Below are 24,081 nucleotides of genomic sequence, written 5' to 3'. Positions count from 1 at the left end.
GATTATTTCTATAAAGCTACTGAGAGTTCAGAGATAATTCAAGAGGTGCTTAGTCCAGAGGCCATAAAAAAGCTGTGGGAGAAATTAAACCTAATGGTGGCAACTAAGATAGAGAGTTGGCATATGAACTAAAAAGGAGTATCTCTGAAGCTGAGATTCCTTATTCTAAGGAAAGGATGTGTGAAAAGATGTGACTATTTATCATACAGTTACTTATATTAGCAAAAAATTGAAAATTGCCTAAATGTCCAAAATAAAAGTGTTAAATGTTGATTTAGCCCTGTGATAAAACATTATATAAACATTAAATATCCTGTCCTAGAAGAATACTTAATGATTTGGCCATTGCTTTCCATATAATGTTACGTATAAATAGAATACAAACTATATAAAACATAATAATTCCAATTTTGTAAAAGTATAGCAACTTATTTATATTTACATGCATAGAAAAAAAGCCCGGAAGAAGAAAACATGCTAACAGATGTTATCTTTGGTAAATCAGATTTGGTTTTGTTCCAACTGGTCCCTGGTTACCTAACAGAATTAAGGACAGGGAAAAGCAACTTATTCTACTTCTACCCAATCCACCCAATTAAATTAAATACCCTAAATGCCACATTTCTTAAAGGGGAAAAGGGACGTATCTATTGGAGTTGTAGACGAAGAGGAAAAATGGCACCAACTCCATGTCTTTCTAAATGATGTACTCTTGGCCCCAGGCAGGGTGTTTTCAGAATCCTAAGCATCACTCTTGAGATAATGTGGCAAGCAGCAGTTGCAAGGTAATCACCCCTCATGACTCCAGTTTGTTTTGCCGCTGGGTTCCTGCCAAAGATGCTTGTTCCAGAGAAACCAAAGTGGTCAAGGTGGCTCTCAGTGTGCCACCTGATGAAATGGATGAGACCTATAGCATCCCAGCTTGTCACCTGGGCTTTGTTTTCTCATAGTACCCATCTTGTTTTTATCATCGGTGGTCTCTGACACAAAATTGTCTTTAGAGAAACAAGGGCATGGTATTCACTGAATATTTACTCATAAGTAGGGGTAATAATAAAAATATGTAACAACCTGATCAGCACATCCTCCATCCCTTCTGTGCCAACAGAAATAGGCACAGCAACACCTCTGGAGCCATGTTCTAGAGGCCCTTTGCTGTTCTCGGCATTAACCTTTCAGTTGCTGGATCATGAGGAGGGCAGGGGAGGTGGTTTCTGGGGAGGGCCAGGGTAGGGGGAGTCACGGGGAGAGATCATTTGGGATGCAAAGCAGCATCTATTACCAACTGTATGAACAGAATTCAATATCTTAACAACCAGTGCGGTCATGCCAGTGTAGAGTCCCACCCATAGACCTGGGCAGGAGGGGCCCCGCTCTGAGCTCCCCATTTTAGAAGATCCCACATGTCATAAAAAATCTGTTTATTAAAAAATATATTGGCCCCTTTGTCCATCAGTGCTCAACTCTAGTAAGCATGGCCCATTCCCTGAACACTTGCTCTCAAGACCAGCACCATCTAGGCCCCAGGGAAGCAGCCCTGCTCTGGCTCTGTGTCCTTGAACACAATGAGTCCAAATGCCATGAAGGTTTGCGGATTGTGTCACTGCTGACATCAAAGACAGGCAGCGATTCAGAGTGCACAGAGCATTTGTGTGATGGGAGTGGTCAGTTTAGAGAAAAGGCAAATTAATTCATTTGTCACATCCTTCCACAAAGATAACGCAAATGTGATAAATTCTAAATAATCAAGTATCATTTCCCAGTAGTGCCGAGTGTCCTTTTTTCTTGTCTTTGTTGCTTCAATATGTATTCCAGAGATATTCACAAATTAACATGGTATTCATAATTCATGATATTCACAAATTAACATGGTACTCATAACATGGCACTCAATGACTAAGGTATATTTGCCATATTCACAATTTATCCATATGTGCTGTCATGGAAAGGTATTTGGAATTTATTAAGTAGAATAATAAGGTGCTGGGATCACACCTGTAATCCCAGCACTTTGGGAGGCCAAGGCGGGCAGATCACCTGAGGTTGGGAGTTCGAGACCAGCCTGACCAACATGGAGAAACCCCATGTCTACCAAAAATACAATAATAACATTATGCTCCCATTTGTGGTTTTCTTTTAAGATCATATGCATAGAGACATACATTTGTGCAGGTAGAGTAAATTTCTGGAATTTTTTGTCTCAAGGGAAGGGGACTTGGGGGTCCAGCAACAGAGGATCTCACTCCTTATTTCATGCCCTTCTGAAGCGTTTGAGTATTTGGTTTTCATTCATAGATTTCTTTTCTCATATTTTTAAACTGGTATTTAATTTAAAAATTCCTTATACACTCAGTGATTTTCATTTGCTTTTTTGTTTACCTATATTTTCTAATTTTTCTGTGTTGAACATGTATTATTCAGTAACTTTTTGAATTCATAAAATTTATAGTCATCAATTTCCCTCACTAATTGGCCCAATGTGCTTCCATGGGTTGTCCTCCTTGTCTCTATAGCTGAGAATGTGTGGGTTTCTAGGTGTGTTGGGAAGTGAAGCTACTGCAGCAGGTGGTGGGGGGTTGTCTGAGAGAGAGAGAGGATGAAACAGAAAGACAGAGACAGAGACAGATATAAATATAGACAGAGAGCGAACAGAGACAGACATGGAGAGAATAATCACAACAGCTGCCACAATCCCCCTGGATGAGCAAACCCAGGAAAGCAGCAAGGATAACTCTTCCTCCTAGGGGGTGTCCAGGGAAGCTTCCCAGCAGCACTCTCATCTCTGAAAATCACAAGGTCCAGGCCACATAGATGGCATAGAAATTGCAACAGGGGCTGAGGCAGAGAAAGCAAGCAGTCCCGCTGCTGATGTTAAGTCAGTATCACTCTTTAGACTGCAGTGGCCTGCAACCACCAGCCTGCTAACCTTCCCAGCACCTAGGCGTCCTGGTCATTCCAGCTGCCGGCCCTCCAGTTTATGCACAAGCTGTCCAAGACTCTGAAACCAAAGCAAGAAGTCTCCTTGATCCTGAGCTTCATACCTCCAGCTCCAAATTCCTTAGCCTTCTTTTTAAAAATACCTTTTAGCTCCATTTCATTTCATCTCATTCTAAAATCTACTACATCGTTTGGGGAAATGGGACTCTTTTGATCTGCGATTGCCTGATCATTCATAATTGATAAACTGCCTTGGGAAAAAAAAAAGTCACCATTAGCTGTTCCATTTGATATGCCCCAAGCCTCAATTATGGAAGCCCCACTAGTTGAATGGATCTTGATTCCAATGAGGCAAATCCATAAGTGAAGGGGGCAGGGAAGAACATGGGAAAGAGACAAAGAGAAACTGACAGACAGACAGAGACCAAGAGTCCAACCAATAGAAACAGATACCCACTTGAGAGCATGTTTGTTTATCTCAGCGACTTGCTCATAGTAAATGCTCAATAAATATCTGTTGAGTGGATGGATAATTGTTAATCTAGAACCAGAAATACCATTTGACCCAGCAATCCCATTAATGGGTATGTACCCAAAGGATTATAAATCATTCTACTGTAAAGACACATGCACATGTATGTTTATTGCAGCAATATCCACGATAGCAAAGATTTGGAACCAACCCAAAGTGCCCATCAATGATAGACTAGATAAAGAAAATAAGGCACACTGGCCAGGCACGGTGGCTCACACCTGTGATCCCAGCACTTTGGGAGGCCGAGGTGGGCAGATCACCTGAGGTCAGGAGTTCGAGACCAGCCTGACCGACATGGAGAAATCCCATCTCTACTAAAAACACAAAAAATTAGCAAGGTGTGGTGGCACATGCCTGTAATCCCAGCTACTCAGGAGGCTGAGGAAGGAGAATCGCTTGAACCTGGGAGGCAGAGGTTGCAGTGAGCCAAGATCATGCATTACACCACAGCCTGGGCAACAAGAGCAAAATTCCATCTCAAAAAAAAAAAAAAAAAAGAAAAAGAAAAGAAAAGAAAATGTAGCACATATACACCATGGAATACTATGCAGCCATGAAAAAGGATGAGTTCATGTCCTTTGCAGGGACATGGATGAAGCTGGAAACCACCATTCTCAGAAAACTAACACAGGAACAGAAAACCAAACACTACATGTTCTCACAATGAGAACACATGGACACAGGGAGGGGAACATCATATACCAGGACCTGTCGGGGGGTGGGGGCTAGGGGAGGGATAGCATTAGGGGAAATACCTAATGTAGATGATGGGTTGATAGGTACAGCAAACCACCATGGCACGTGTATACCTATGTAACAAACCTGCACATCCTGCACATGTATCCCAGAACTTAAAGTATAATTAAAAAAAAAAAAAAAGAATTTTCATCAAGAAAGGATGTTGAAAAAAAAAAAAAGAATGCTCTGTTACTGTAATTTATATGTGCCTGGGTGCAATTTCACTATTCAAGATGTATGTGTATAATGTTCAATCACATCAGTTCTGGGGGCAGTGGCATGCTTAAAATATCTGAGCAGATGGCTCTTTTCTGGAATATTCTATTGCAATGTAAAATCTCACACACACAGACACACACAGTGACCTGACCCCAAGATAGTTTTAATAGGCATCCAAGCACCCAAACAGGGGGGTTACTCACACCAAATCATGTGTGTAGAGTCTCAGTAGGCAAGAAAGTTAGAATTCAACCCCCACAAAACACAGCTTTCACATCACTGCAGCTACCTCTACTTAATTCTTATCAATTTGCTTTGAAAAGCCTGAGACAGGCATTTTTGAGCTCTGAGCTGGGGTGACTGCAGCTCTCCTCAGAAAATTTGATCAGCAAGCTACTTGCAGAATTCAAAGTCCAAATCCCTAATCGCAGGTAACTTGTTTTCAAATAATGATACCACCTGGAAAACATACAGTGCTTCATATTTTCAAAGTGCCTTTACCCATGTGGCCACATTTGACCCCCTCCTAACACTGGCAGCCAGGCAGGGCAGGGAAGGAGAAACCATGAGAGGCAAGGTGATATGCCCAAGCCTGCATACGTGGGAAGTGATGCCCCAGCTGTACACCACGGATGAGTCAGAAATAAAACCCCAACCCTAGGGTCTTTCTGTGATGGGTGGGAAGCCTTGCATTTGACTGAGCTGCAAATTTTACATGTCATTACCCTACTAGCTTACTTGAATATTCACACTCATTCTCTCCTACCTTGGGGCCTTTTGTCCTCCCTCTGCCTAGAATACTCATCCCTCCTACCTCTCACTCCCCAGAATAGCCACTTCTTTCTCATTCTTCACATCTCAGCTCAAATGCCTCCTCAGAGAGGTCTTTCCTAACCACCCTTTCTAGGAGGTAAGCCCCCACTATCACATACGTTGCTTTATAGTCTGCATTGAAATTAGCACTTTCTGAAATTGTTTTGGGTACTCAACAGTAATAATTTCTTGTTAATCACCTATTTCACCACAAGATCAAGAATGAGGACAGTGATAGTGGCAGGAGGCAACCAAATGTCCAGGTAGATAGGGGAAGACCACCAGTGAAACCCCACCTTCCAGCCAAAAAACAGCCTGAAGTCTGAAAGATCAGACTGCTGGTCCCAGATGAAACCCACAAGCCAGAGTGAGAACTTCTGTTCTTGTTTGTCCACCATTTCCCTATTGAGTCTTTCTGAATAATGCCTCTTAACCAATCAAATGTTGCCTTTTCCAATACCACCTATGGCCTGCCCCTGCTATTCTGAGGCTATAAAAGCCCCGGACTCAGTCACACTGGGGGGGACTTTCCCGCATTCGGTTAGGGGAACGTCCTGTCTCCACAGAAAGCTGTTTCATCACTCAATAAAACTCCCTGCCTTGCTCACTCTTTGATTGTCAGCATATCCTCATTCTTCTTGGATGCTGGACAAGAGCTTGGGACCCACTGAGAACGGGTACCCAAAAAGGCTATGACACTGGCCTTTTGCCCCTGCCAGCAGAGGGCAGCCATTCCACATGATGGGGCGAGGGGCTAACTGAGCTGGTAACATGCCACCATCCATCAGGCTGTGTATGGCAAAACTAAAAGAGCTAATTAGCACCCTAACACTCCCTCTGGGGCTTCTCTGTCATGGGCACCCTTGAACCTGGTCTGGCCATGGGCCCCACACAGAGCTTGCTCCTGTGTCATGCTCAGAGTGGCCGGCCAGATCCCACACTGGCTTGCTCATGTGCTCCCTCCCGGAAGGGGCTGAGTGCGGCAGGCCAAGTAGACAGGGCACCACTGCTGTGAGTCCAGCAAAGGGGCCAAGAGAAAAATCCTCTGTCAACAGGAACCTGGCCCAGCTTGTTCACTATTATATCTCAAGTGCCCAGAACAATGCCTGGTATATAGTAGTTGCCCCCAAATATTTTGAGGGTTACTAAACTATTTTATTAATATTCATTAATGACTTGTAAAGCAAACAGGACAGTGTTATTATTCCCACTTTACAGATGAGGAAATGGAGTCCCAGAGAGATTAGGTGACTTATTCAAGTGCACACAACTGGAAAGTGACAGAGTTGGGAAAAGAACCCAGGTCTTTGACATCAAGCCCAATGCTATCTCCACTATATAGTTTTTTAATATAAAATTTGGGAAATGAGAAATTATTATTAATCAAGAATTATTTTATATACCATTCATTCACTCAACAAAAAATTTTGAGCATTTACTAAGTCCAAGAAAGTCCATTAAACACTGTGGGAGATAAAAGGATAGAGATAAGATATACTTCCTGCCTTCAAGGAGCTTACCATCTTCTAAGGGAGTTAAAATAAGTACACAAATATCCATAAAATAAAATAAGAAGTTTTAAGTGCTGTTATGGATTGAATTGCGTCCTCCCATCAAAATTTATATGTCAAAGTCCCAACATGCAGTTCCTCAGACAGTAACCTTATTTGGAGACAGGGTCTTTAAAGAGGTATTCAGGGATACACGAGGTCATATGGGTGGGCCTTAATCCATGCACCTGTATTTGGTATAGGATTTCAAATAGTAAATTAAAATGAGGCATCTAGGATGGGACCGTAATGCAGTATGACTGGAATCTCTATAAGAGGAAGAAAGACCAGTTGCAGTGGCTCATGCCTGTAATCCCAGAATTCTGAGAGGCCAAGGCAAGAGGATTACTTGAGCCCAGGTGTTCAAGACCAGCAACACCACAGAGAGATTCCCATCTCTCTTTTTTTTTTTTTTTTTTTTTTTTTTTGAGATGGAGTCTCACTCTGTCACCTAGGCTGAAGTACAGTGGCACGATCTCGGCTCACTGCAACCTCTGCCTTCTGGGTTCAAGTGATTCTCCTGCCTCAGTCTCCCGAGTAGCTGGGATTACAGGTGCCCACCACCATGCCCAGCTAATTTTTGTATTTTTAGTAGAGGTGGGGTTTCACCATGTTGGTCAGGCTGGTCTCGAACTCCTGACCTCAAATGACCCACCCACCTCGGCCTCCCAAAGTGCTGGGATTACAGGCATGAGCCACTGTTCCCGTCCCCATCTCTTTAAAAAAAGAAAAAAAAAAAAAAAGCCAGTCATAGTGGCATGCACCTGTAGCCCCAGCTACTTGGGAAGCTGAGGTGGGAGCATTCCTTGAGCCCAGGAAATTGAGCCTGCAGTGAGTCATGATTGTGTCACTCCAGCCTGGGCCACAGAGTGAGACTCTGTCTCAAAAAAAAAAAAAAAAAATAGGCCATGAGAGGACCTGGTAAGCAGGTAGCTGTCTATAAATCAAGGAGAGATGCCTCAGGAAAACTAAGCCTGTCGATGCCTTGATCTTGCACTTCTAGCCTCCAGAACTGTGAAAAAATTAATTTATATTGTTTAAGCAACCCAGTTTATGGTATTTTGTTATGAAAGCCCTGGCAAACTAATACAAGTACCTTAATGAAAATGGAGAAAAAGTCCAGAGGCCAGTAAAAACTTCCAGCTAAGAAAACATCTGGGAAGCTTCTTGGAGGAGACAGTATTTGATGTAGGCTTTAGAGGGCAAGTCAGATTTCTACATATGGAGATGGTGGGTGCTGGAAGCCAGCCTGAAAGTGCCTGTCAAGGTCAGTTTAAAGAGCGGGATTTTTCTTCTGTTGGTTTGGGGAAGCTTCGAAGGATTTTGCACAGGAGAGTGGTAAGAGCACAACCAAAACTGAGGAATAATAACCTGGCATCTTGTATAAAATAGGATGGAAAGAGAAGAGGAGGAAAACTTGAAGGAAAGTTGGGCGATTCCATCAGGAACTCAGGCAAGAAGTGCTGAGGACCTGAAATAGAGAATTAAATGTTTGTTTGTTTCTTTGTTTTTGAGATGGAATCTCGCTCTGTTGCCCAGGCTAGAGTGCAGTGGCGCAATCTCGACTCACTGCAACCTCCACCTCCCAGGTTCACACCATTCTCCCGCCTCAGCCACCTGAGTACTGGGACTACAGGCGTCCGCCACCACGCCTGGCTAATTTTGTTTTTGTATTTTTAGTAGAGACGGGGTTTCACTGTGTTAGCCAGGATGGTCTCGATCTCCTGACCTCCTGATCCGCCCACCTCGGACTCTCAAAGTGCTGGGATTACAGGCGCGAGCCACCGCGCCTGGCCGAAATAGGGCATTAAATGTTATAGTGGACACTTCCAGTTCTTGCCTATGCAAGGTTCCATTTCTCCTATTTTTGACACTGCTCCTCGATTTTCCTTTAGAGGACCAGCTTTCCCTCTCTCACAGCTCTGGTTATTTGAGTGGGCATGACACATAGGGTGACCATGTGCCCTGGGCCTCGCCAATTGCCTTCCTCCATTCTCCTGGCAACAGCGGTGTGTCAGTCTGCTCAGGCTGCCTGCTGTAACAGAGAATCGCAGAGTGGGTGGCTTAACACAGCAGAGATTTCTGTTCTCACAGTTCCAGAGACTGAAAGTGTCATCAGGGCCATGCTCCCTCACAAGCCTCAAGGGAGGATCCTTCCTTGCCTCTTCCAGCTTCTGGTAGCCCCAGGTGTTCTGTGGCTGTTGGCAGCATCATTCCAATCTCTGCCTCTGTCTTCACACAGCCATCTTCTCTGTGTGTCTCTATGTCTTCATGTGGCATTCTCCCCTCTGTGCCTCTCTTCTTTCTAATAAAGACACTACTCATAGTGGATTAAGGTGCCATCCTGGCCAGGCGTGGTGGCTCACATCTACAACCCCAGCCAGCACTCTGGAAGGCCAAGCAGGGCAGATCACTTGAACCCAGGAGTTTGAGACCAACCTGACCAACGTGGTGAAACTCTATCTCTATAAAAAAATACAAAAATTAGGCTGGGCACAGTGGCTCACGCCTGTAATCCCAGCACTTTGGGAGGCCGAAACGGACGGATCACAGGTCAGGAGATTGAGACCATCCTGGCTAGCACGGTGAAACCCCGTCTCTACTAAAAATACAAAAAATTAGCCGGGCGTGGTGGCGGGCACCTGTAGTCCCCCCTACTCCGGAGGCTGAGGCAGGAGAATGGCGTGAACCCGGGAGGCAGAGCTTGCAGTGAGCCGAGATTGCGCCACTGCACTCCAGCCTGGGCAACAGAGCAAGACTCTGTCTCAAAACAAACAAACAAACAAAAAATCAGCCGAGCATGATGGCACGTGCCTCGCGCTACTCAGGAGACTGAGGTGGGAGGATTGGCTGAGCTCAGAGAGGTCAAGGCTGCAGTGAGCCGTGATTGCACTATTGTGCTCCAGCCGGGGTGACAGAATGAGACATCACCTAAAAAATAAAAAATAGCCAGGCACGGTGGCTCACACCTGTAATCCCAGCACTTTGGGAGACTGAGGCAGGTGGATCACCTGAGGTCAGGAGTTCAAGACCAGCCTGGCCACCATGGGGAAACTCCATCTCTACTAAAAGTGCAACAAATTGCCAGGTGTGGTGGTGGGGGCCTGTAATCACAGCTACTCGGGAGGCTGAGGCAGGAGAATCGCTTGAACCTGGGAGGCAGAGGTTGCAGTGAGCCGAGATTGCGCCATTGCACTCCAGCCTAGGCGACAGAGCGAGACTCTGTCTCTAAAAAAATAAAAATAAAAATAAAAAATATGTGAGGGGATACCTAGAGAGCTGATTGCCTTAGCTAGATCACCTGTTCTGCTTTGAAGCTGATATGGAATTCATGCCCCTAGGGACCACATTATTTCCTAAATAGAAACTGGGGGGCAGTCGTGGTGGTTCACACCTGTAATCCCAGCATTTTGGGAGGCCGAGACGGGCAGATCACTTGAGGCCAAGAGTTCGAGACCAGCCTGGCCAACATGGTGAAACCCTGTCTCTACTAAAAATACAAAAAAAATCAGCCAGGCGTGGTGGCACATGCCTGTAATCCCAGTTACTTGGGTGGCTGAGTCACGAGAATCACTGGAACCTGGGAGGCGGAGGTTGCAGTGAGCCAAGGTTGCACCACCACACTCTAGCCTGGCTGACAGAGCAAGACTTTGACTCAAAACAAGAAAAAGAAACTGGGGATATGAATGTTGACACACCCAACTTACTATGTATAACTGAGCCTTACTCTTAAACTCTCTGAAGCCTGCCCATGTTCCCCAGGTTAAGAATTTCTGGTCTAATTCAATCACTTTATTTTAAAAATAGAGCTCTGGAGACCAGAAAGTGTCATGAATGCCCAAAGGCACACAGTCCACTGACTGTCATTGTGCTGCTTTTTCCCCCAAAACTCTTCCACTCACATGCAAAAGTAATCAGACTGCCCAAAGTAATTTATAGATTCAATGCTATGCCCATCAAGCTATCATTGACTTTCTTCACATAATTAGAAAAAACTATTTTAAATATCATATGGAACCAAAAAAGAGCCATATAGCCAAAACAATCCTAAGCAAAAAGAACAAAGCTGAAGGCATCACGCTACCTGACTTCAAACTACACTACAAGTCTACAGTAACAAAAACAGCACTGTACTGGTACCAAAACAGATATATAGACCAATGGAACAGAACAGAGGCCTCAGAAATAACACCACACATCTACAACCATCTAATCTTTGACAAACCTGACAAAAACAAGCAATGGGGAAAGGATTCCCTATTTAACAAATGGTGCTGGGAAAACTGGCTAGCCATATGCAGAAAACTATAACTGGACCCCTTCCTTACACCTTATACAAAAATTAACTCAAGATGGATTAAAGACTTAAACATAAGACCTAAAACCATAAAATCCCTAGAAGAAAACCTAGGCAATACCAGTCAGGACATAGGCATGGGCAAAGACTTCATGACTAAAACACCAAAAGCAATGGCAACAAAAGCCAAAATTGACAAAAGGGATCTAATTAAACTAAAGAGCTTCTGCACAGCAAAAGAAACTATCATCAGAGTGAACAGGCAACCTACAGAATGGGAGAAAAGTTTTGCAATCTATCTATCTGACAAAGGGATAATATCCAGAATCTACAAGGAACTTAAACAAATTTACAAGAAAAAACAACCCCATCAAAAAGTGGGCGAAGGATGTGAACAGACACTTCTCAAAAGAAGACATGTATGTGGCCAACAAACATGAAAAAAAGCTCATCATCACTAGTCATCAGAGAAATGCACATCAAAACCACAATGAGATACCATCTCACACCAATTAGAATGGCAATCATTAAAAAGTCAGGAAACAACAGACTGGAGAGGATGTGGAGAAACAGGAATGCTTTTACACAGTTGGTGGGAGTGTAAATTAGTTCAACCATTGTGGAAGACAGTGTGGTGATTCCTCAAGGATCTAGAACCAGAAATACCATTTGACCCTGCAATCCGATTACTGGGTATATACCCCAAGGTTATAAATCATTCTACTATAAAGACACATGAACACACGTTTATTGCAGCACTGTTCACAATAGCAAAGACTTGGAACCAACCCAAATGCCCATTAATAATAGACTGGATAAAGAAAATGTGGCACATATACACCATGGAATACTAGGCAGCCATAAAAAAGGATGAGTTCATGTCCTTTGCAGGGACATGGATGAACCTGGAAACCATCATTCTCAGCAAACTAACACAGGAACAGAAAACCAAACACCACATGTTCTCACTCATAAGTAGGAGTTGAACAATGAGAACACGTGGACACAGGGAGGGGAACATCATACACTGAGGCCTGTCAGGGGGTTGGAGGGCTAGGGGAGGGATAGCATTAGGAGAAATACCTAATGTAGATGACAGGTTGATAGGTGCAGCAAACCACCATGCTGCAAACCACATGTATACCTATGTAACAAACCTGCACATCCTGCACATGTATCCCAGAACTTAAAGTATAATAATAAAAACAGTAAATCAGAGATGAATAAATAATAAGTGGGACGCTTAACAAATCCCTAAGCTCCCTAAGGACCCAGGACAGATGGGTTCTAATGAAGAGACAGGGAGGAACTATGTCCAGGAGCTGAAAGGGCCCCGGGTGGGAGAGGTGCTGCCTTGAGTCGCTGCCGGCTAGAGACCTCCCATCTGAGACAGCATGAAAGGAAACGATAAAAACAAGGAGGGAGGAGGAATGATTATATTATTCATGCCTGTATCTTGAAGATAATCATTGTAATTTCCTTTCTAAAAACCCTGCTTACTCAGAGGAAGCGACCATATTCTAATAAGCCCTTGTTTATGAAACTCACAGTAATTGGATTGGAATGTGAATTATTAAACTGTATGTGGGGTGGCACTTCTTGCCAGGTGTTTAATGATTATGTTCAAATGTGTAGGGCTGGCCTGTCGACTGGGAAGATAATACTCCCAGGAAGAAAATTGTTTAACTCTGGGTCAGAGCTAGGGTGTCTTTCACAAATTTCTGAAATAGCTGGACTGAAGAGGCCCTTACAAATCACATAATTGAACGGCCTCATTTTAGAGATGAGGAAATGGAGATCCAGAGTAGAAAAGGGCTTGTTGAAGGCCATACAGTGACCACACTGATGACCAATTGCTCCTCTATCTGTTTTCTCATAGTATTCGTGCATCCATCATGGCAGAATCCGTGGCTTGGCTTTCTTAACTGCCATTTCGTCTTCTTTCCACCTGGAGAGATTGGAAACCTAATCCATTTTTCTCAAAGTTAAGATTCCAGCTGCAAGATAAGTTCCACCAATTGCATGAGATTTTTCTGCAGCTGTAGCTGTTGAGAGACAAGGTGGTGGAGATGTAACTGTTAAGAGGCAGAGGTGGCTCAAGTTTTTAGCTACATGAGCCAATGAATTTTCTTCATTGTTTAAGCAGCTTTGAGCAGGGCTTTCTGTAGCTTGAAACTAAAAGCAACTTAAATGATGTTGTTTAAATGTGTTAAGTTCTTAGGAACAGGGCAGGCACAGTGGCTCACGCCTGTAATCCCAGCACTTTGGGAGGCCAAGCCAGGTGGATCATCTGAGGTCAGGAGTTCGAGACCAGCCTGGACAACATGGTAAAACCCTGTCTCTACTAAAAATGCAAAAAAATTAGCTGGAACTGGTGGTGTGTCCCTGTAATTCCAACTACTTGGGAGGCTGAGGCAGGAGAATTGCTTGAACCCGGGAGGCGGAGGTTGCAGTGAGCTGAGATGGCGCTGCTGCCCTCTAGTCTGGGTGACAGTGAGACTCCACCCCAGAAAAAAAAAAGTTATCAGGAAGTAAGCCATAGTTCCTAGGAGATCCTTAAAGGGGATCCGTCACCCTCCCTCACCAAAAAAAATATATATATATTAATTAATTTGTTTTGTTTGGTTTGGTTTGGTTTGTTTGTTTTGAGACAGAGTCTCGTCCTGTCAGCAGGGTGGAGTGCAGTGGTGCAATCTCAGCTCACTGCAATCTCCGCCTCCCAGGTAGAAGCGATGCTCCTGCCTCAGCCTCCTGAGTAGCTGGAACTACAGCCACATGCCACCACGCCCAGCTAATTTTTGTATTTTTAGTAGAGACGGGATTTCTCCATGTTGGCCAGGATGGTCTCGATCTCCTGACATCTCGATCCGCCCACCTCGGCCTCCCAAAGTGCTGGGATTATCAGCGTGAGCTACCGCGCCCAGTCTTAATTCTTAAACTAGGACAATCTCTAAGGTCCCTTGCAGCATTAGCATTCTGTAATCTTATGAATCTATAAAGTTCTAAATTGTTGATTTGACGGATAATGAGTAACCTCTGCCATTATAAAAAAGTTTTATTTTTTTAATAAAGCTGGGTTTTTCCATTGCAAAAGAAATACATGCTTATTATAGAAAATTTGTAAGCTATAGGAAAAAACTAACCAAAAAGGCAACCACTGTGAATATTTTGGAAACTTCCTCCCAAATTGTTCATTTTTCTATGTATGATCTTAGCGAGGTTTTAACATAGCCAAGTTCATACTATATGTGCAATTCTGTATCATACTTTTTTCATTTGATGTTATAACATAATGCCACATAACTCCCACATTATTATAAGCCCTTTGTAAACAGCTTTTTTAAATGGCTTACCATTCCATTGAATGGATATTCTATAATTTACTTTATTCCCCTAATGTTGGGCAAAATTAGGCTGTTTCCAGGTTTTGTGTTTATTTGTTTGCTATTCTATTTCCTTTGTAACAAAGGACTTCTTACTGAATGTAAAAGGAAGGGTCCCCAGCAGTAGAGTGGCGTTCCCCCATGTCAGACCACATGGGGGCAGAAGTAGGACAGCTATCTCATTGTCTAGGAAGCCCCTCCCTTGTCATGGAGACCACTCGGATGAGCCTATAGCTAAACAATGTGAAGAGGCATCTCTCTCTCTCATGACTTTCCTTCTATTTGGAAGATGGTCCCCTAGGGCCATTCCTGGCTTCGCTCCTAGAGGCAGAGTCCCTGACCTGTTTGGTGGGCTTAGGAACGTGCCCTATTGCAAGGGGCTAGCATGGCCTCTGTTCCCTCATACTGTAAGTGTATCAAGGACAGACCCCAATCTGGGCAGCTGTCCAGTGATCCAGCCTTGTCTATGGTGGGGTGAGAAGTCTCATTCGGGGGTTCAGCAATATGAAATCCCTTTAATCTCCAAAATCAGTTATATCTCCCCAGGCTTCTGTCTTATTTTTTTTTTTCATTCGTGTATTTATTCCACAGTCAAAATAAGTCATAATTTAAAGCCATAATATTTTAAAAAGATAACGGAGAATTGGTGGCACAGCTGCATTAGCAAAGAAGACACCAGTCTAAAGTGCAACACTAAACAGGTGTTCTCTGTTCCCATCATGGAATAAATACACACCATTACACACACAATTTCACTAAAGATCAGAGATGAGGCCAGCAGCCCTTTGAAATGAACTGCCCAATGAATAGAGGCAGACTACAGATAATTTCTCTTAAGATTTTACTGCAAGATAGAAAAATCCCCAAGGTGACTACTAACTTGAGCCCCTCATTTTATGCTCCTGGCCTTGGCTTCCGTCTTCTTTCCTCAGCTGTATCCAAATCCAAAAAGGCTTCTCTACCCCATGCTCAAAAATGCAACCTCAAGTAAGTCCCTAAGGTCCTCAGCACAGACTGACGTGAATAAGCCTGTGGGCAACCAGAACCGCCAGGGAAATCAGGAACACAAGCATAGAGCACGGCATCACTTCTTTAAATGATAGTTTTAACCATCAAATGAGCTCTGAAGCCACATGCTTTTCCTAAACAAACCGAAACACTGTCTTCATATCTTTCTATTCTTCTTGCAATAATGTTAAGTAAGCCATCCAAGTAAAAAAAAAAAAAAAATTAACAGAAACAATCAAAAATGAAAAATCAGGCTGGGCAAGGTGGCTCATGCCTGTAATCCCAGCAGTCTGGGAGGCCGAAGCAGGAGGATCACCTGAGGTAAGGAGTTTGAGACCAGCCTGCCCAACATGGCGAAATCCTGTCTTTACTAAAAAATACAAAAATTAGCTGGGTGTGGTAGCGGGCTCCTGTACTCCCAGCTACTTGGGAGCCTGAGGCAGGAGAATCGCTTGAACCCAGGAGGCGGAGGTTGCAGTGAGCCAAGATGGCGCCACTGCACTCCCGCCTGGGCAACAGAGTGAGACTCCATCTCAAAAAAAAAGGAAAAAGGAAAATTCAAAGGGTTTACACCAAAAAGTAAACCAGTCCTCTGCAACCTAACTAACTCCTTAGTTTTGGGGCTGTGAAGCCATGTAGAGGGCGATCAGGTAGTAGATGGTCCCTCCCACAGTTCAGCACCATGGCTGTCCCATAATGCATTTGGTCAGGCAGGCCTTGTTTCAGGTGGATGGTCACACTGTCAGATTTCTCGAAAAACTTCTGCAGTTCTGGAACTTTGTTTTTCCCAGCAGATTCACATGCAGTGGAATTGGAGGTCAGTTTAGTTGGCATGGCAAACACGATATAGGTGATGCTTCTGTGAAAACCACAGGCTTGGCTGGGCGCAGTGGCTCACACCTGTAATCCCAGCACTTTGGGAGGCCGAGGCAGGTGGATCACCTGAGGTCAGGAGTTCGAGGCCAGCCTGGCCAACATGGTGAAACCCTGTCTCTACTAAAAATACAAAAAATTAGCCAGGCATGGGGGCTGGTGCCTGTAATCTCAGCTACTCGGGAGGCTGAGGCAGGAGAATTGCTTGAACCTGGGAGGCGGAGGTTGCAGTGACCCAAGTTTGCGCCACTGCACTGCAGCCTGGGCAACAGAGTGAAACTCCATGAAGAAGGAAGGAAGGAAGGAAGGAAAGAAGGAAGGAAGGAAGGAAGGAAGGAAGGAAGGAAGGAAGGAAGGAAGGGAAGGGAAGGGAAGGGAAGGGAGGGAGGGGAGGAGAGGGGAAGGGAGAGGGGAGGGGAGAGGGGAGAGGAGGGGGCAGGGAGGGGAGGGAGGGAAGTGGGGAGGGAGGGGAGGAGAGAGTAGAGGAGGGGAAAGGAGGGGAAGGGAAACCACAGGCTTTAATCCCTGTGGGCTTTAGGCCTCGAAGCCCATGCTCCCACCAACTTCTGCTTGAAGCCACTAAATTTGTAGTGCATGATGCCCAGGGCCTGGCTTCCAGCATCTGCTGCCTGAGCAGCTGCCCTTTGTCTTATTTTTCAATTGGTTTAAGACTCACTCAGACAGGGAAGAAGAACGCTATTTATTAGATCTTTTCAAAACAAAAAAACTAAGACAATAATAATATCTTCGATTGTTGCCAAGTCTCTACTCCTCCCACCCCGCAATAGGCTGTTGGGGTTTGGGATTGTTTTTAAAGGATTTAGCTGAAGACAAAACTTCTTGCTACCTCTGGATCTTGGCAATCAATACTATGCTCAGGCAGATACAACAGATAACAGAATTATTATTTATAATAGCCACTACCATTTATTGAATGGTAGTAATACTCCCTGCATTGTGTTAAATGCTTTACATACTTAGTTCACGCTAACAAAAGCATGATATTCTCATCCCCATTTAACAAGTGAGGAAATTGAGGCTCAGAGAGGTTCTGTAACATCCAGATTCACAACATCAACAGTGGCCTGGTCAGGATTCACAATTAGGGTAAGATCCCCAGAAAACCCATACTCTTAACCACTTGGCATTGGTGCACGCAGCCCTGCAGGTTCTTCTGTGAGGGGTAAGAAGAGGAACAGGTCAGAGAGAGTGAGGACTACCCCCATCCCCACAACACTTAGCCATGGGCATTGCACTGGGGTCAGAGCCCAGCCACTATCTTTATCTTTCCAGAGGCTGCCTTGACAGCATCAATGTGGTTGAAAGGGATCTGAGAGAGGGTTTTGTTTATTTTTAGTTTCTATTTTTTGAGATAAAATTCACATAACATAAATTTCACCATTTTAAATGGTACAACTTAGTGGCATTTAGTTCACTCACAGTGCTGTGCAACCACCACCTCTATCTAGTTCCAAAACCTTTTCATCACCCTTAAAGGGAGCCCCATCAGGTCATCACTCCCCATTGCCCCTTCTCCCCAGCTTCTCGAAACCACTAAGCTGCTTTCTGTCTCTACGGATTTACCTCTTCTGGATATTACATATAAATGGAGGCTCCTCCAGGAGATTTCTCATAGGCACATAAGTGATAGCTACTCATTTTATAGATAGGGGACCAATTCCCAAAGCACAGGCTGGAGATAATTCACCTTTTGATGCCTACCCTGACTTCCCTCTTTGCTATTGTGCTGCCTCTTGGCTATTCTCTCCTTGACAGGCCAATTTTCTGCCTATACCCACCTCACATCCACTCTAAACAAAACCTACCCAATCAATGAGCTAGGGAGTATGTCTTCTCCTGAGCAGATGATGAGGAAACCTCAGTGATTCAATGTTTATCCTCTTGGCTTGACAGAGTCAAGAGGGTCAAAAATGTGACTGATTTTGATTGGAGGTCAGCAGTCCAAAAAGCAACTTTTACCTGAGCACAGGGTCCTCAGTGGACAGGCGCATAATTGAACTATCTCCCCCATTGGCCTTCACCCTCAGCATCGGAGCTCTGAAATGTATACACCTTTATAATAAATTATCTCTTTTTTTGAAACTGATTCCAGTACTTTATGTAGTAGCCATGGCAATGAGTATTGAACCTGATTTATCATATTCCTATCTATGAATTTTTTCCCTTATGCTTGGAGAAGGTAGGGGAAAATTTCAGAGCTGCTCAAAATGATATTGCAGGTGCAGAGTGGAAGAGGCAGCCGCTTGACCACGGCTGCCTTGTTTGTGCAGAAGAAAGGGAAATGAATCGCACTTATTGGAGGCTTCTAGATTCAAGCACGTTTTCGCTTTTATTTTATTTATTTATTTATTTATTTTGAGACGGAGTTTCGCTCTGTCGCCCAGGCTGGAGTGCAGTGGCATGATCTCGGCTCACTTCAAGCTCTGCCTCCCAGGTTCACGCCATTCTCCTGCCTCAGCCTCTGGAGTAGCTAGGACTACAGGTGCCCACCACCACGCCCGGCTAATTTTTTGTATTTTTAGTAGAGACGGGGTTTCACCATGTTAGCCAGGATGGTCTCGATCTCCTGACCTCATGATCCACCCACCTCGGCCTCCCAAAGTGCTGGGATTACAGGCGTGAGCCACCGCGCCCAGCCTACATTTTCGCTTTTAATGCTTTCAGCAATTATGTGGAGCAGCTGTGCTATGGTCCCACTTTGCAGCTACAAAAAAACAAGGCTCAGCTGGTAAATAGATTCAGAACCAGGTATGAATCCCTCATGATTCCAAAGCCTGTTTCCTTTACAACCCAGGGCCTGAGGATCACAAAGAGTAAAAGTCACTTTCCTCTTCCTAGAGTTTACACTTCTTTTTTTTTTTTTTCTTAGACAGTCTCCCTCTGTCACCCAGGCTGCAGTGCAATGGTGCAATCTCGGCTCACTGCAACCTCTGTCTCCCGGATTCAAGCGATTATTCTGCCTCAGCCTCCCAAGTAGCTGGGATTACAGGTGTGTGCCACCATGCCCGGCTAAATTTTTGTATTTTTAGTAGAGATGGGGGTTTTGCCATGTTGGCCAGGCTGGTCTCCAACTCCTGACCTCAAGTGATCTGCCCATCTTGGCCTCCCAAAGTACTGGGATTACAGGCGTGAGCCACTGTGGCTAGCCATAGAGTTTACACTTCTATTGGTATCACAGCTACCAACTTCCATAAGCATGTACTCCTTTTATTTTTTTCATGGTGGAAGAGATAAGATTTTATTCTACTGAAGCCAATAACAAATAAGACTATCTTAGATCTAAAGTCTCAGACAGAATTGAGTGCTTAGGAAGAGTGCAGGAGGAAGTGGAGAAAGTGGTCCTCTTCAGCCTCGGTTCTTCTTCCTCTTGCTCCTGCCACAATGTCAGAATCAAGGGCTGGCTGAGTAATTCCCGCCATCTCTCAAAGCTGCCTTCCTCGCCACCTCCTGGCAGAGCAGTGAAGTGACACAGACCTAGATTCCAGTCCGGACTCTGTCTCCCTCATCTGCAAGATGAGGATGATGCTAGTACCTACTTATATCCATCCTTAATCCCACCACATCCCCCATATCCATTCTCCCCTGCTGCCTTTCAGTAATTAAAAACCCCCAAGCTGTAGTTGGACACATTGCCACCCAGCTAAAGACAACATTTCCCAAGCTTTCTTGCAGCTGGGTGTGTCCATGTGACCAGGTTCTGGCCAATTAGCATTACCAAATAAAATACAGGATGCAGGGTTAAATTTGAATTTCAGATAAACAACTAATAATCTTTTAGTACGAGTATGTCCCAAATTAAAAGTCCAATACTCTGTGTGTGTGTGTGTGTGTGTGTGTGTGTGTGACTGAGTCTTGCTCTGTCACCCAGGCTGGAGTGCAGTAGCATGATCTCGGCTCACTGCAAGCTCCGCCTCCTGGGTTCATGCCATTCTCCTGCCTCAGCCTCCCGAGTAGCTGGGATTACAGGCCCGTGCCACCACACCCAGCCCATTTTTGTATTTTTAGTAGAGATGGGGTTTCACCATGTCGGCCAGGCTAGTCTCGAACTCCTGACCTCAAGTGATCCACCCACCTCGGCCTCCCAAAGTGCTGGGAGCCACCGTGCCTGGTCCAATAATTTTTTAGTATAAATATGCCCCATTTGGACAAAAAAGCATAGTTATTGAAATTCAAATTTAACTGGGCGTACTGCATTTTTATATGCCAAATCTGACAACCCTATGGCTAATGAAATATAAGAGAAAATAATGTCTGTAACTCTGAGGCCACACCCTTAAGACTAGGGGGCATGCCCTCACTTCCCGTTGCTCTTCCTGCTGGCTGCAACACAATTATCAGGGTGGTGTGCATCATTTTTGACCCTATCCACTGCAGCAGCACTCTGGGACATACACAGTACAGCAGCTGAATACAAGGAGCCCAGGCTCTAGAATAACCTTGGGAAATATTGCTGCTCTGCTCTACAGAACCACCCACTAGCCCAAACTTGTATATCTGAGAGAAAAATTAACTTCTGCCTCATTAAAGCCTCTATTATTTTGTTCTATATTAAAGCAGCTAGACCAATATCCAAATGAATGCAAAATTATACATGAATTATGGTAATTTGGGTGCCTGGTACACGAGAAAGCCTCAAGAAATGTTTATCTCCTCTTCTTTTTAACAGGGTTGTCCCCTCTTTACCAAATTTCACAGCCCTGTTTTAAAAGAATTCGACATCTTTTTTTTTTTTTTTTTTTTTTTTTTTGAGACAGGGTCTCACTCTGTCGCCCAGGCTGGAGTACAATGGCACAATCGTAGCTGATTGCAGCCTCCACCTCCTGGGTTCAAACAATCCTCCCACTTCAGCCTCCTGAGTAGCTGGGACTACAAACGTGCACCACCACACCCAGCTAATTTTTTTAATTTTTTGTAAAGAAGGGGTCTTACTATGTTGTCCAGGCTGGTCCCCAACTTCTAGCCTCAAGCAATCCTCCCGCCTCAGCCTCCCAGCCAGCATCCCCATCCTTTATCAGCAGCTCCTGAAAGCTCCATTTGTTTCAAAGCACCAGAGTGAGGCTAAAGGATTTCAGTTGCAAGCTGAACTTCCTACTTGATATTTTATATCTACTTTGTTGCCTGCCTTCCCCAAGGAAAGGTAAGCTCCATGAGGGCAGGGAGTTTGTCTCTTTTGTTCAAGGCTGTGCTCCCAGGACCTCAAACAGGACCTAGCAATTAGAAGGGACTGGATAAATATTTTTGAATAAATAAATAGATATGGCTATGGAGATACACCAGGATCACCAACAAGCCAGAAAGACTTTACCAATGGCTTCCTCCATAGGGTGACAAGAAAAGTAACCAAACTACTATGTGTATGATTATGCTGATTCCCTAGAGAAAACTCCAGGCTTTTGGTGTAAAGCCTGACTCCTTATTGAGATGGAAATCTCTACCAGGTAAGAAGTAACATTTCCACAGAATCTTAGAACTGAAGGGATCTGAAGTCCAAGCCCCAGAGGGGGAAACAGAAAGAGGATGGGGTCATGCCCACCATAGCAACTGATATCTGCAAAGGACATTTTATCTTACAAAGCATTTTCACATCCTTCTCAGTTGACCCTCACCATGATTCTGCCAGGCTAGCGGGGGTAATATTGGTACAGTTAAAATTATACTTAAATACAATTGTTAGCCTACTGAACTGTGAACTTAAAATTGGTGAAGATGACACATTTTAGCTTATAAGTATTTTACCACAATTAAAAATACAAATTACAAAAAAAAAAAATATATATATATATATAATTATTAGCCACAACTTTGTTTTGCAGATAAACCAAGTAAAGCTCAGAGAGGCTTTGACTTTTAAATATCACACAGCTAGGGATTGGGAAAGCTAGCCTCAACATTGGGACTTTTTTTTTTTTTTTTTTTTTTTGAGACAGAGTCTGGGTCTGTCACCCAGGCTGGAGTGCTGTGGTGTGATCACAGCTCACTGCAGCCTCAACCTTCCAGACTCAATTGATCCTTCCACCTCGGCCTCCAGGTAGCTGGGACTACAGGCACACACAACCACGCCCAGCTAATTTTTGTATTTTTTGTAGAGCGGCATTTCACCATGTTGGCCAGGCTTACACTGGGACTTCTGAGTCACGCCTTGCACATCCTCCCCAAGGGAGAGGGAACCTTCACTGCACAAACAACTTTCACTCCACAACATGCCAAGAACCAACCTGAACCTAGAGGATCAGGACCCCAGGTTTTCCAAGGAGCCTTCCAATGTGCTTAATGCAGCACAGCTGCTCATCAAACTTGGGTACAGAGGTCAGCTTCTTCCATGAGACCATGCGGAGGGGTGGCTAATCCAACAGACAACAGTTCAATACAGACTGTGTGCTATTTATTATCATTTTGTAGCAATTAATTTGCTTGGGGACCAAGTGTGCTCAATGGTTACATTAACATCAAAAGTAAAATTAAACATTTATGCATCTTTTATCTCATTTCCAAAAGGATAAATCCTGCCAGTGTCTGCAGAAGATATTTTCATTGACGTTGTTTATCTGTTCCACTTGATTCAAGATTACACTTGAGAAACAAGAACTAACATAATAGTGTTTTTATATGGGAGTGGTGACTAAAGGGGGCCAGATATTAAAAAACATCTAGCCTCGGGCTGGGCACGGTGGCTCATGCCTGTGATCCCAGCACTTTGGGAGGCCAAGGCAGGCGGATCACCTAGGGTCGGGAGTTCAAGACCAGCCTGACCAACATGGAGAAACCCTATCTCTACTAAAAATACAAAATTAGCTGGGCATGCTGGTGCATGCCTGTAATCCCAACTACTCAGGAAGCTGAGGCAGGAGAATCGCTTGAACCTGGGAGACAGAAGTTGTGGTGAGACGAGATCATGCCACTGCACTCCAGCGTAGGCAACAAGAGCAAAACTCTGTCTCAAAAAAAAAAAAAAAAAAAATCTAGCCTCAAGATTCTGATGCCACATAAATGCAGTGTAATATGACATGAAGAATCAGACCTGGTCATTAGGAACTCCATAAAGGTTTTTCAGAAGAATCCCTCTGAGTTTCTTAAGTCTGTATTTAATACAAAGCTTGTGCTAGGAATGGCAGAAGGGTTTCATCTCATGTGCCAACTTTGTTCAAATGTCCAAATCACTGTGTTAAGAAAGTGTCTGAGGCCTAATTATAACAGTCACAGTTATAGCATGGAGCAAATGTATTACAATTGTCTGATTTTTTGTCCTCTGCCGGCTCTCCCACCTCACTTAGGTCATGTTTGTCTCATTCACCTGGGCTGCCTCATCTTAACTTAGTATCAGGCTTCTAGGGATGTGCATAAAGGTTAACTCTGGAATCAAAGAGACCTGTGTTTGAATCTTAGCTCCATCATTTACCACCTGTATGACCTTGGAGAAGTTACCAAGCCTCTCTGGTCCTGTTTTCTCATCTCAAAAATAGGGGATAATAATATGCCTACCTCGTAGGATTGTTGTGTGAATTAAATAAGACAATATGTGCAAAGCACTGAGCACAGTGCCTGATATCACTAAGAGTTCAATCAGTGGGCTATTAATATATATGTCCCACAATGCCTAGCACTCTGTCACTCACATAGTATGGTCTCAATAACTGTTTCTTAGCAGTTATCTCAAGATCCTGAGAATGAGTGATCTCTTGTTTTTTGTTGTATTTTGTTCAATGCTAG

The 24,081-nt window shown here is 44.1% G+C and overlaps 1 protein-coding gene and 1 pseudogene across 2 annotated transcripts in view; both read right to left on the bottom strand.

Moving 5' to 3' along the window:
* Positions 1 to 24,081, bottom strand: part of KIF4B (kinesin family member 4B) — a 52,487-nt gene that overhangs the window by 9,050 nt on the left and 19,356 nt on the right. The gene's annotated exons all lie outside the window — the stretch shown is intronic.
* LOC100978450 (cytochrome c oxidase subunit 7A-related protein, mitochondrial-like) lies at positions 14,250 to 16,949 on the bottom strand (annotated as a pseudogene).

This window comes from Pan paniscus, chromosome 4 (genome assembly GCF_029289425.2).
Source record: "Pan paniscus chromosome 4, NHGRI_mPanPan1-v2.0_pri, whole genome shotgun sequence".
NCBI lineage: Eukaryota > Metazoa > Chordata > Mammalia > Primates > Hominidae > Pan > Pan paniscus.
The sequence above is the reverse complement of the archived record's forward strand: the minus strand, read 5'-3'. Positions and strand labels throughout refer to the sequence as shown.